The sequence below is a fragment of the Perognathus longimembris genome, chromosome 2, assembly GCF_023159225.1.
Source record: "Perognathus longimembris pacificus isolate PPM17 chromosome 2, ASM2315922v1, whole genome shotgun sequence".
Taxonomy (NCBI): Eukaryota; Metazoa; Chordata; class Mammalia; order Rodentia; family Heteromyidae; genus Perognathus; species Perognathus longimembris.
In genome coordinates this window covers 115,804,716-115,819,211 of record NC_063162.1, presented here as the reverse complement: position 1 = coordinate 115,819,211, position 14,496 = coordinate 115,804,716, and positions in this window count along the sequence as shown.

Genomic DNA, 14,496 nt, shown 5'->3' with positions numbered 1-14,496 from the left:
TGCTTCCTGATGTTCATTGCAGTCTTCATATTAATCTCTGTGCTAGAACCTCACCATGAAAAGCAAAGAAAAATGTATTGCATAACCTTCTGCTCCATAAGGATGAGTTTGCAGTTTGCTGTGTTAGAGCACTGGGCATTGTTTTAAAGAACTTTCTGCTGGGAAATCTCCACTGAGAAGTCCCTTGGCCTGGATTCTGATGTTAAGCCTCAATGGGTAAACACAAGACTGAAGATATAAACAGGATTCTGGACATTTTGAGCCCTTTTATGTGTAACTCCAATGTGTTGTGTTTATTGTCTCTTTCATTTGCTCAAGGCATGGTGTGTGTGTGTATGTGTGTGTGTGTGTTAGTGTGTGTATGTGTTCCTGAGGATCATGCCAAGGGGCCTCACACAGGCTAGGCGAGTTATCTACTGTGAATGGCTTCTTAAAATTGTCATGGGGTGTCATTGTTTCATGATTCTGCTTAATGTGGTGAAATGGTGAAATCCCTTTGGAGAACATGAAAAAGCAATGAGTATAATCTCCTTAACTCTTAATATCTGTACTAGTCTTAGTAATAATTAATAAAATTCAATTCATAGAAATAAAGACAAAACTGGAAAATTTATCCCTCAAAGAAAATAGAAATCTGACTTTTTTTGAAAAGACTTAAATGAAGCACTATTCCATTATTCTGATCCAAAATGAGTTTGACTTTCAAAATGTATCTGAAAATGACATTGTTCTATTTAAAATGTTCTCTAGAGACAATCAATTTTAGAATTTCATTGATTTAGATCAGAAATGATTAATATTCTCATATACTATAGCAGGTAACTAGAATGACTTTACTGTGTGTCTGGTTCCTATTTCTATTTGAATTATAGGATAGTACTGAATATATATTTAAACGTTTGATTCCTTAACCAATAATTAATATATTAGTGAAAAATTTAAGTGTAAGAAGGAAATTTTTCATTAATATATTAATTCTTGATTAAGGAATGAAAGGGTAAATCAATCAATGCAACAGCAATACTCACAAGATATTGTTGGAAATAAACTGTACAACTTGGGGGAGAGGGGTAAGGAAAGTGAGATAAAAATGAGGGAGGTTGCAACAAGTTTGACAAGAAACATACTCACTATCTTACATATGTAACTGTAACCCCTCAGTATATCACCTTGACAATAAAATAAAATTTTAAAATATTGTAAATCTTTATTTGTGGGAATTAATTTTGGAGGAAGATTTTTTGAAATATTTAGTTCCCATAGATAGTTCCCACTTGGCTTATCAAACGTAGTGATATCATTTTGGAGGATTTATGGCTGTAATGGAGAGACTGTATTTGCTTCTGGCCTTAAGATGACTCTAGCAAAGACAGTTTGAAGCTGGGTGGAGAAAGGTCAGTAACAGAATGCAACACCCTCCCAACCCCCCACCCCCATTTTCATACCTGACTGCTTTGGGAGTGCCTCTCATTGACACTTAAAGATAATGAAATGTTTACCTACAAGTCCTCAGTTCAAAAGTAAAATGGGAGAGGTCAAGTTCAAACATTTGATTATTAAAGGTGAGAAGAATTATTTTTTCAGAAGACAAAATACTTCTTTTGTAAGCATTATCCAAGTAAAATCATCTAAAGTCCCATCTGGTCAATTTACTTACCAGCTTAAAAGAATTCCACCCACCCAACATTCTTCTCTATACCTAACAAATTAAATTCTCATGACTTTAGGTAATATCAGAGGACTCATTCTAAAGTTAATTGAAAATTTTAATGCAATAGACATCTGCTGTAAGAAAAATGACATCTACATGCCAAGATTAACTACATATTTTCTTTTCACATTTTTGTCCACTAAAAACCATAGAGAATGCAACTCGGAACTCTTGCCTAGCATCTGTGAGGCCCAAATCTTAGGAGAGAGAACTGTGAGCTTGGCATCATGGTACACTGCCTATAATCCCAGCTATTAAAGAAGCATAGAAAGACTTTGGCCTGGAGCTATCCTTGGCAAAAGTTTCAGACTGTATCAGAAAAATAAAATTAAAAACAAAGAACTAAGGAGTGACTCAAGTGATAGAATTCTTGCCTACCAAGCATGAGATCATGAATTCAATCTCTAGGACAACTTTGTAAAGGATGTATTTATACCCCTTGACTGACAATCTTCTGCTTGGAAAGCCAGTGTTCACACCATTCCTAGACTGTTTGGGCTATCCATTTATGTGTAACAAATAGGCATAGTATTTAGTGCTTCAAAACAGCAACCATTTTAGTATCCACCACTATTTTGTGCTTGACTGGGCTCCATGATGTGGCTCTTCTCCATGATGTTAGCTGGGGATGTATTCTTCTGAAGTCTTGACTTATCAGGAGCTATTCCTGTAATCAGCCAATGATCAGATGATCATTACTGTTGGTGGGTCAAAGTTCAATTCCCTTCCACAAGGCCTCTCAAAGCAAGTTGAGCGAGTCTTAAAGAGCAAGAAGGAATGCTTCTAGTCCTTTTAAAGTCAGCACTTGGAATATCATTTCTACTACATTCTAGTAGTCAGATTCACCCATAATAAAAAGATTGGAATAACACATGCATATAGTAAGGTAAGACTTGTGGAAGCCAACATCAGAGAAACATTACCACAGACCATGAGAAGAGTCACACTGGAGGGTTATCAGGGATTAGAGCTCAAAGAATCCTGTAGTTGATATATAGTGCTTTGAATTTCTCTAGTGCGAGAGAAAATTAAACTTCCATCTTACCAACGACTATTACTGGTTTCCTGTTATGTAAAACTGAAGCAAATCCTGACTGGTACATGAACTAAACAACAACTTACATAACTATCCACTTGATTTTGCAACTAGATCCAGTCACATCTCCTCTTTTCTATCATTTATTTTATTTTCCCTTCTGCTGATCATTCCCTCTAACCTATTCCCTTCTCTCTTGCCTTATTGTTTTGTCCATTCATTTAGTATATATTTCTAAGTTCCTCTTATGCAACACACAGTGTTCCAGATGCTAAGGTATGGAAATAAACAAGACAGAGAAAGGTTCTCAATTTCCTGGAGCTTATCTTCCCATGGAAATTCATTACATTAGAGTCTGAAAGATCAATTTATCTCGCTTGCCTTGTCTCACCTCCCAGCCCCTTCACTAAAGTAGCAAGCACTACTAATAACCGCCTCCTTGTAAACTCTCCCTTCCTTAACACAACATTAGTGTAGAGTTCTTTTTCTATAGCTGCCCCACAGTTTCCTCCCTAACCCTTTCCTTTCTCTCTCTTTTGTTATACTCTTATTCCAGGGCTATTTCCCATGAGCATTCTTCAAACAAAGGTAGTGATTGAAACCAGGGAGACTGGAAAGGTGAGCTGTGGAGAGAGAGCACAGGGGGCACTGGAAAGGACTCATGTCTGTGTTCAGAAGATATAATGGATCCCATTTAGGGGGATTTGGGTCATTTCTACAACAGCCAACAAGATAAAAAACGCTTAATGAGTGTTTAAATGAGTAGCCTGTGTCATAGGTCAGTTATATCCATTACTACATATGACCTATATCATTTTCCAATGTGGGTTAAACACGCACACACATACAGAGGGTTGGGGGGAGTTGGATATCTTGATGTCTGTTGTAGAGAGCCTAGAGGTCAGGGCCACTTGAGGAGTCAGTATTGTATGGCCAAATAGCCATGAATGTGTGGGACAAATGAGGCCAGTGCTCTCTGCTGTCTCAGCAGATAAATTGGGCTCTCCACTCTACTTTTATGATCTAAATTTGCTCGTGTTTGCTCAGACTATGAAACCAATGAGGCCAACCCATTATTCTTCCCTGTGGATGCAGGTTCTCGATTCCTTTTCAAATTCTTCTACATCCATGCTTCACAAGCAATGAAAGATTTTGAGTAGGATGTCCTATTTGTGATCACACAGGCCAGCCATATCCCACTGCATTGCTGCAGGTATGCATGACACATCTCCCAATGGGCGTCACTCTCTCACCCTGGGCTTAGTACTGGTTCTTTTGGTGCTCCTGGCAATCCATTGGAGTCTTTGGAATGTTAGAGCAATTTAGTATTCCTAAGTGGTTCATAAATGAGAAGAGTACCTGTTTCTCTGCTCAGGGTCACTGTATTTTACTTGCACCTAGCTCTCAAAGTTCTTATTTGAGTTATAGTTGCCTCCTATTTCAAACACAATAAGCTTTTGCTTATAGTATCATATAACAAAGTCTCCAGAAACTTAGCAGCTTAAAGTGACAACAGTGATGGTTTCATTTTTCTGTCCTTTCTGTGTATTAGGGCTTCCAATGGATTCTTCGGCTCCTGCCATCAGATCAGGTGGCTCTGTCTCTTCACTAAGGCATATGCTAATGGCCTGACAACTGTTTCAATCTTTCACACACACACTGCAGGACTCAGCTTATAGTCACACACCTCAAACATATTTTGTGTGTGTGTGTGTGTGTGTGTGTGTGTGTGTGTGTGTGAAATTTTACCATGTCATCTTTTCTTTGCCATCCACCATCTGGTTGTAGAGCCTATTTGTCTAGATGCATACTGATAACCTCAATCATGGGACACTTTCCCCTCAAAAAATTTTTTTAAATGAGACAAATTATGGAAAATGGCAGGTAAAAGAAAAGTAGTGTAGCAATTCACATAATGTGTAATAGGCTAGTAAAAATATGTAATTACACAGAAATGAACAAAGGGAATGTACAAGTATATTCAAGATAAAGAATTATATATCCTGCCCATTAAGCAAAAGGAAAGAATCACAATCCCACAGAAAAGTTGGCAAATTACAAACAGTGAGATATGTATTTACCTATCAGATATCAAAGATTGAAAAAAAAATTCTGACATCTCATACCTTTGTTCAGGTGAAGGAAAAGGAGCCCTTTCTTAAATATGGTAGCTGTGAGTCTTGTACTAACAGAGCACCAGCCTTGAGGGCAATTTGAAATTTTCTATGACATTTCTATGAAAAATTATATGAAATTGTTGACCCAGAAACGCCACTGCCATGAATTTATCTAATAAAAATACTTGCCCAAAATACCTAAGGACATTTTTACAAGCTGTACACTGCAGACTGGGTTGTAACATCAAAAGCTGGGAACCCAAGAAAAATATCTACTCATTGATTAGTCATTTAAAAATAGAGGAACCATACCCTTTTCTATGGTGTATGCTTCTGTCCTAAAAAAGAACAAGGTTGCTTTAAACATAACCCTTCAACACACCACCTGGAAAGGTACTCATGACTTATAAAGTGAAAAAGCAAATCATTAAACAGTATGTACAGGGTGACCCTATTTGTGAAGGGGCAGAGATGTTTGGATATTCATAGAAGATCATCTAACTCAGAAACTTTATTCCAAGTGACAGAACTGAGCAGAAACTAGCTTAGTTGAAAGGAGTACATGGTTCATGTCCCAAGGAACTCATGTATGAAGCCTACCCAAGAAGCAGCTGGATCTGTGGGCTCAAGTAACGTTCTAGATATTGTCTCTCCACAGACTCTACCTGTCTTTGTAGTTTGTCTTCATTCTTTTTCATTCCAGATAGCTGCCTCCTTTGTGCTTCTAAAGAGTATGGCTGCTGGCTAGCTAACTTCAAATCTTCCTAATAGAATGACCTGCAAACCCAAGAGATAAACTGTTCAGGAACCCCTGTGATAATCTTGACAAGTGAACTGAAAGCCAAACATGTTTTCAAATGTCAAGGTAATTCCAACTGGCCAGTCAAGCTCTTGTCTCTATCTTGAGGAACAGTTGGGCATAGATTAGGGGCTGGGACGGCTCCCCAAGCGAATGACTGGTGGTAACTAACCTGAGTGCACTCACACTCCACGTCTTTGACAGTAACTTTAGGGTGTAGATTCGTAAGAAAATGGAAAGACCTAGAAAAAATTACATTAAGCAAAGTTAAGCCAGGCCCAAAGAAAAGTAGGTTGCATGATTTCCCTCATTTGTAATAGTTAGAATATGTGTATGATATTCTTAACAGGGAATCTCAGCAGCCCAAGTGCGAAGTACACAAGACCATGAAGCGTATCAGCATGAACTCCAAGAATTTGAAACAAGAGGTTCTTATTATGTCTTGTACGAAGTTGATTTCTTTTTCTTTTCCTCTGTTTTAGTTTTCTGTACCCATTGTCTTATATATACATTTATCCGATCTGTGAAAGGGAAAGAGAATCACAAAAACAGCAGTGCAAAGGATCAAGGAATGCAACAATGAGACCCACTTGACACTATGTTGGAAATGAACTATACAACTTGTTAGTGGGGGGAGGGGGGGAGTAGGGCGGGGCAAGTAGGAGAAAATAAGAGAGGAGATAATAGTGTTTAAAAAGGAATGTACTTATTACCTTACTATGTAGCTGTAATCCCCCTGTTCATCACTTTTACAAAAAGATAAAAAAAATAAAAATGTTGGGGGCTGGGGATATGGCCTAGTGGCAAGAGTGCTTGCCTCGTATGCATGAGGCCCTGGGTTCAATTCCCCAGCACCACATATACAGAAAACGGCCAGAAGTGGCGCTGTGGCTCAAGTGGTAGAGTGCTAGCCTTGAGCAAAAAGAAGCCAGGGACAGTGCTCAGGCCCTGAGTCCAAGCCCCAGGACTGGCCAAAAATAAAATAAAATAAAATAAAATAAAATAAAAAATAAATAAAAATGCAACTGCTAGAACTGTAGGAAGTAAGGTTTATTTTTTTCCCCTGGATAATTTCCATACTAGGAATCCAACACTGATCCTATTCTGATCAAATGCCTCTTAAGAAGGGCAAAGATTAAATGTGCAGATGTTTGCCTTCCCAAACTAGGTCATAGCCATACTAGTAGAGGAGAGCACTTAGCAGCTCTCCTACTGACCAGTCATAGCCTAGACAGCTGCCACACGATGCAGCTTCACCCTAACTGACCACTGGTCCCCTTGAGGTGGGCTGCCTGAGTTTGGGCAGTTGCCTCATATCCAGTTTCCCCAGTTTATCCCTCAGGTGTATTTTTGTTACAAGTTATTCTTTACTATGTTATTGAAAAAGAATCAAAGGAACATACAACACACACACACACACACACACACACACACACACTTTTCTATTATTTGATTAAAATGTGGCCTGTATATTTCTTGGTAATTAAATGGTTTTTTTTCTTCAGGAAAGACACAGGGAGAGAAAGGTTTTTTTCTAAGCTGATCCAATCTTTCCTGTGATGATACTCAGCTGTGTGATGTGAGTTCAGGGAGTCAGGGAGTCAGGGAATGCATAGATCTTGGGGTGAAAGTGGCAGTGCTCTGTGTGAGCTGCTCTGGGGCCCTTCTGGGAAGCAGGGTTCCAGAGCAGGGCTGGCCTCAAGGCTGGGCTGCAGCTGTGGGGCCATCTGACAGTTTCTGAACTTTTGTAAACACTCCCAGAATATGTTTTCTCCAAAAAGCAGCTAGCCCACTCTCTCTGCCACACCTGCCATGGACTGCCTTTCCCACTACATAGGCATGCTATAGATAAACTAGGAATGCAGGACCTAACAGTTAAACTCCCTGCAATATGGATTTGCAGGTTAAGTCAAGAGCTAGAACAAAGCTTCTGTTTCTTATTATCTCTAAATAAGATACCTATTTTGTGAATTATATAGTAAATAAAATTGCAGAGGAATGTAGAAAGCTACTTCTCAAATGCCATGAATTATTTCAGAACAGATAATCAGCTGACAAGCTAAGGATACATTGTAATACAATGCTAATGAGTTATTCAATCAGGTAGAGCTTGGTAGTCTGGATCTTAGTTACTGTACATAATATTCTCTAACTCAAAATGCTTTACTGATTTCAGATTACTAGGGAGGTTTTAGAGTAGAATGACTATTTCTATAGATTTTTATTATCTTTAAGTAGTTGGCACAAGAGTTTCAACTCAATAGTTGTAAATACAGTTCTTCAGAGCTATAAATTTTCCTGTAAGCTCTAACTTAGCTACATCCAGTGTGTGTGTGTGTGTGTGTGTGTGTGTGTGTGTGTGTGTGTGTGTGTGTACATAAAATAGTTTTTAATTTCCCTTGTTATTTCTTCTTCCACATATTGGCTGTTTAGAAACGCTTTAAAATTTCTACAAATATGAGTCATACACATTATTTTCAGTATTTTTTCCCAATTTAATTTCACTATGATCTGAAAATATATTTCTTAGGATTTCAGTCCACTTAAATGTAGTGAGACTAGTTTGCAGCCAATATATGGTGTATGCTGGAGATTGTATCATATAAATTTGAGCAGAGTATATATATTTTTTCACTGTTAGTTGAACTGTTTAAGAAATGTGTATTACTTCTAGAGGTCTGTCATATTGGTCAAGCTTTTTATGTCTGTGTTGATCTTCTGCCAATTCCATACTGAAAGTGGGATGTTGAGATTTCTTATTGTTGAATTGTCCTTTTCTCTCTTAAATTCTGTTGGTTTTTGCTTTATGCAGAGGTTCTATTGTCAAGTGCAAATACTCGCAAATTTTGTGTTGAAGTCTGTTTTTATTTTTCTGATATTGGTATCATCATGTCATTTCACTTTTGGTTATTTCTTGCATGATATACTTTTATCTGTCATTACTTGTTACTTTTGTGTTACTGTGATCAAGTGGCTGAGAAAAACAAGAATGGAAGAACATACATGGGTTTTCAGAGACATCAGTCTGTACTCTTGGTTCCATGGTAAGGTAGAACTTATTGGCAGCAGAAACATGTGAAATTGTGGTAGGCTGTTTGACTTCTGACAGATGGGAAACAGAAAGTAAGACGAAGGTACTGGGGACCAAGACCATCAAAGGCATACCCCCAGTGGCTTATTTCCTCAAGTTACCACCAGCTCCCCTAATAGAGGCACAAGCTGAGGACCAACATTCAACACATAAGCCTGTGAAGGATGTTTCATATGCAAACTCTAACATTCTTTCAGTTTCAAGCTATTGTACATTTTTTTAACAAAGTGTGTTTTTGCAGATAAAAAAATTGGATTAAAAAAAATCTAGTCTGATGAGCCCTGCTTTTTAATTAAACTATTACATCCATTTACATTGAATGCAACTATTGATAAAGAAGAAGTTATCACTGCTGTTTTCTGTGTATCTTGTGCCATTTTTATTCCCTTCTTATTATTTCCTTCATCTGGATTAAATAAATATTTTCTAATCTTCTTGTTTATTTTACAGAAATTTTTTCTTCTTTGTTTTCAAAGTGGAGTACAGAGGGGTTACAGTTTCATATGTAAGGCAGTGAGTACATTTCTTCTCCAACTTGTTACCTCCTCCCTCATTTCCCCCTCCCCCCTCCCTATCTCCTTCTCACTCCCATGAATTGTACAGTTGGTTTACACCAAATGGTTTTGTAAGTATTGCTATTTCAATGGTTTGTCCTTTATATATATACATATATATATATTATTATCAAACTGAATTACAGAGAGGTTGCAGTTTCATACATTAGGCATTGGATACATTTCTTGTACTGTTTGTTACCTCTCCCCTCATTCCCTCCTCCCCACTTCCCCTTTCCCTTCCCCCCATCCCCATGAGTTGTTCAGTTCATTTACACCAAACAGTTTTGCAAGTATTGCTTTTGTAGTTGTTTGTCTTTTTTTTACCCTGTGTCTCTTGATTTTGGTATTCCCTTCCAATTTCCTAGTTCTAATACCAGTATACCTGGTTTCCAATATACTCAGATAAGATACAGAGAAAGTGTAGGTACAACCACAGGAAGGTGATACAAGAAGATCATCAATAATAGAGGCTACAATTACATATGGCACGTTGAAAGTAGTTACAACACTCATTTCCATCGATTTTGGTATTCCTTTTCCCTTCCCTAGTTCCAATACACGTATATACAGTATACAGGATACTAAGATCAGTTCAAGCAACAGCAGGGGTAAAACCACGGGAAGGGAGTACTAGAGGGAAAAAAAGGGGGTATGGTTTCACATGGCATGTTGAAAATAACTACAACAATGATATTCCATTTATTTCCATAATTTGGAGTTCATTTCGTTTAGCATCATCTTATGTGTTCATACGGACATAGCTCTTGAGCTATTGTGATCTTCTGCTAGGACTATCCTAGACATGTACTAATTATTCCTTATGAGAGAAACCATAGAGTCCATGTTTCTTTGGGTCTGGGTCACTTCACTTAGTATGATTTTTTCCAAGTCTTTCCATTTCCTTATGAATAGGCAGTGTCATTCTTTCTGATAGAATTCCATTGTGTACATGTACCACATTGTCTTGATCCACTCAGGGGTATCCACTGAGCGGCATGTGGGTTGGTTCCATATTTTAGCAATGATAAATTGTGCTGCGATGAACATTGTTGTGCTGGTGGCTTTGGTGTGGTCTTGCTTGTAATCTTTTGGATAGATGCCCAAAAGTGGGGCTGCTGGGTCATAGGGGAGCTCCATGTTTAGCCTTCTGAGGACCCTCCATACTGCTTTCCAGAGTGCTTGAACAAATTTACATTCCCACCAACAATGTAGCAGGGTTCTCTTTGGCCACATCCCTTCCAGCATTTGTTATTATTAGTTTTCCTGATAATGGTCATTCTTACTGGGGTAAGGTGGAATCTCAACATTGTTTTGATTTGCATTTCTTTTATGGCCAGTTATGTAGAGCACTTGTTCATGTGTCTCTTGGCCATTCTCATTTCCTCTTCAGAGAAGTCTCTTTTTAGGTCTTTAGCCCATTTGTCGATGGGGCCCTTGGTTCTTTTAGATTTTGTTTTGGAGGAATTTAATTTTTTGAGGTGTACATATATTTTAGATATGAGGTCTTTGTCTGTTGTATGGCTGGTAAAGATCTTTTCCCAATCTGTGGGCTTTCTATTTATCTTACAAGCTATGTCCTTTTCCATGCAGAAGCTCTGCAGTTTAATGCAGTCCCATTTGCCTAACCTTTCTTTGATTTGTTGTGTTTCTGGGCCTTTATTAAGGAAGTTTTGTCCTGTGCCAAGGAGCAGAATTTTTAGAGATAGTTCTTAGTGCTTATCCTCAGGATTAAATGAGCATTTTAGCTTAAAATAACTTGCTTTGATTAATACTAACTTGATTTTAATATCATGTAAAAGGTTTGCCTCAGTATAACTCTATTCCAGCTCAGAACCTTGTGCAGTCAAAGCAGCCTGTAGGTGCATTTAGTGTCTCAGTGCTAATGAGAACTCATTATAGATCCTGAAGAAATCCTAATTTCTATTTGGGAAATCAATGAAAGCATAAGGTGACTGTTTAAGTAGGGAATATGAGAGCTTTTTTTCACAAAGGAGTTATTGAAGAAATGTCCTGCTCATTGAAAATTCCCATTTTTCATTTGGCAGCTTACAAAGCAATTTTGTGTGCAACTGAAAAAAATGTAAAAATTGCTTCCCACAGTGCTTTAAACAAGTTATAATGCATTTCCAGACCCAACGGATGATGGAGAGATTTCCTGACAAGCTTGAACAAAGGCGAGAGAGAAGCTGTTTTTTATGAAATGTTTCACCACTGGCTTTAAGGTATTCTTGACATCTCACTCTTCCTTGCAATGAGCATGTTGTAGCTCCCAAACTGAGGAGAAGTGTGAATTCTAGGATATGTAAAATAAAAAAAAATTAGTGCTGTTTTTGTGTTAGGTACATTCACACACATATAATTGCACAATTTTTAACACATCACTTTGCATTGCAGTGATTTGTTTAACCATAAACTGAAATAGAAATGGGGCAGTTTGCGAACTGTTTCCTTAATTGTTTATGCCAGTTTCATTTTGTACAATTACTTAAAGATAATTTTTTTAAAAGCATGTCAATAGGCAAATATGAACTTTCTTTTCTTTACTAGGATTTGAACTGAAGGCCTCACACTTGCTAAGCAGGTGTTCTACCATTTGAGCCTCTCAACCAGTCCTTTTGGGCACTATTTTTAAGATAGGATCTCCTTTTGTGTCCAGGCCAGCCCAGCCTGGACTAAGGTCCTTCTGTTTGTGCTTCCCTGTGTTCCTGGATGACAAGTGCATATTACTGGGCCCAGCAATTTTGCTTCTCCCATAGTTTAGGGTGACAGGTGTATGCCACTATCCCCAGTCATTAATTGAAACTGGAGTGCCACAAACTGTTATTCCTAAACTGGTTGCAAGTTGCAGTCTCCACATTTCTACCTCCCAAGTTGCTAGGATTGCAGGCTTGAGCCACTATGCCCAACCTGGCAGATGTGAACTTGATTCATGGAACTGCCACTTAGTCCAAGTATAAATTGGTGCTTAATCTCTTAATTATTTAATCTTTCTGAGCTGCAGTTTCGTCAACATTAAGATGGTCTTAAATTTGATGCAGTTGAGATAATGAATCAATCAGACTAGCTATCAGTAGTAACATAGCTATTGTTAATGACAGAGCCATGAATTAAAAATAACAGCCCTGCTACATTTGCTGACAAATTATATATGGAATGTGTTCAATCCATTTGATACAAATGTGCTTCAAAAGAGGTCTGAGAAACAGTGACATTTGGAATACTGAAGGATATTAAAATGTATCTCAGAGGAAGTTTTAGGAGAACCAAAGGCAATAAGATTAAAGTCAGAAAACTAAAGTTGAAATGGATTTTCACACTAGTTTTCAAAATACCAGTGAAAAGAAAATAAGTAGGTATTTTTTGTGTGTGGTTTTTATTTTTTTGCAGCACTCCATTGTACTTAAAATCTTTTTTTTTTTCGGAAGAAATACTGTTAACATTCATTAATCTTTGAGTTCATCATAGATTCCTCAGTTTTAAAAAATGGATGTTTTATATTTGTTCTTTAAAATTATATGTAAAATATTTGTAAGGTAAGCCATGTCTAAAGGGTTCTGAATTAGTTTTATGCTTTCTAGTTATATTGTTTATTTCACTCAAAGTATTTTCCCATTTCTTCACTGTCAGCTCAAACCCTATGTAATCTTTCAGGGACACTAGCAATATTGTCTCTCTAAATCTTCCCTCAGGACATCTTAGTTTCAGGGTTTTTTGTTCTTGTTCTTGATTTTGTTATGTTCATTCATATGAATTACTAGATATCTTTAATTTGGTTGTGAAATATTCCACAAGCAACTGTTGGCCAATTACAACAAGCCAAGCACTAGAATTACTGCTGGAGACTTACAAATAAACACAATGCCTGTATCTGCTCTTAGGAGATGTTGGTCAGATAGCAGGACTTGGTCATACTAAGATAATTATTATTCCAAAAAATTCATAAATAAGGGAATATTTATAGAGAAATACTGTATCAGAAAGAAAATCGATCACTTATCTTTTTGGTAAATTCAAATCTTTACAAGAAACAAAATACTCAGCTAGAATTTAATTTTTTCCAGTGATAGAAATATATTGTTTAAAAGTATCAGTTTTCTATCGCCATAGTTAGAGGTAAAATCACCTTTATAAGACTCTTCCTACTGTAAGACCGCATTCTAACATGCATTTTATTATGCAAATAATAGAAGCAAATGCTACTCTTGGAACGGGAACAATTGAGACAATAAGTAGCTAAACTGCTTTGCACAAAGATGTAAATATTTGACTCTACTCTGGAAAGAATTACATCTTGTATCAATTAGTTTTGACCACAATAACGGTGTATATATAACAAACAACCTCAAAATTCAGTGACTGAGAAATATGAATGTGAATCAGCTGCCCTGGTTTCACTTTACACGGTAGTTCTCCAGATTGTCAGATCTGGTCTTCCTACACATCTTTCACTCTTGTTGGTCCCACTGGGCTATTCAAAGTACATTCTTCTCAGCTTGACAGTAAAGGCACACCCAGGGGCCAACTTGGTCTCCTAAGTACATTTCACATCTGCTAACATCAGCCAAAGTAAGACACATGGATGAGCTCAAAGTTAAGAAGGAGAAAAATAGGCTTACTTTAGAAGGAGATAATGTAAAAGTACAAAACCATGTGTGTATATAGGAAGTAATAAAAAGAATTAGGTACAATAATTCAATAACTTCTATTCATATGATACAATTAATTGAAATGGGTTTAGAACTGAAGTAAAGAGCTGATGGATCAAAGAGAGAGATGTAGAAAATATGTTCCCATTAGAGGAAGATGGAGAGGCCTTACAATATAACATAGGCAGCAATGAATGAGAGTTGGCTATGGTCATTTACTAGAACCAAGCACCTTGATAGAACTCCTGAAATATTCCTGCTAATATTAGCTACCTAGGGGAAGGTAAGAGCAAAGCAAAGTTAGGAACATTGCATAGGCATGCTATTCTTGGAATGATTGTAGTATTCATTTATAATAGCATACTTGGCCAAGCAAACAAGCGACAATGTTGTAGAACACGTGAGTGTTCCCTCTAGGCTTTGAGGAATATAGATGTTCAACACTAAAGAGCACTAATTTTCTGTTAATCAGGACAAGTAGGGTCTGGTCTTGGCGCTATCACAATTTCAACGTTTATACTATAGGTTGGCAAAGCAAG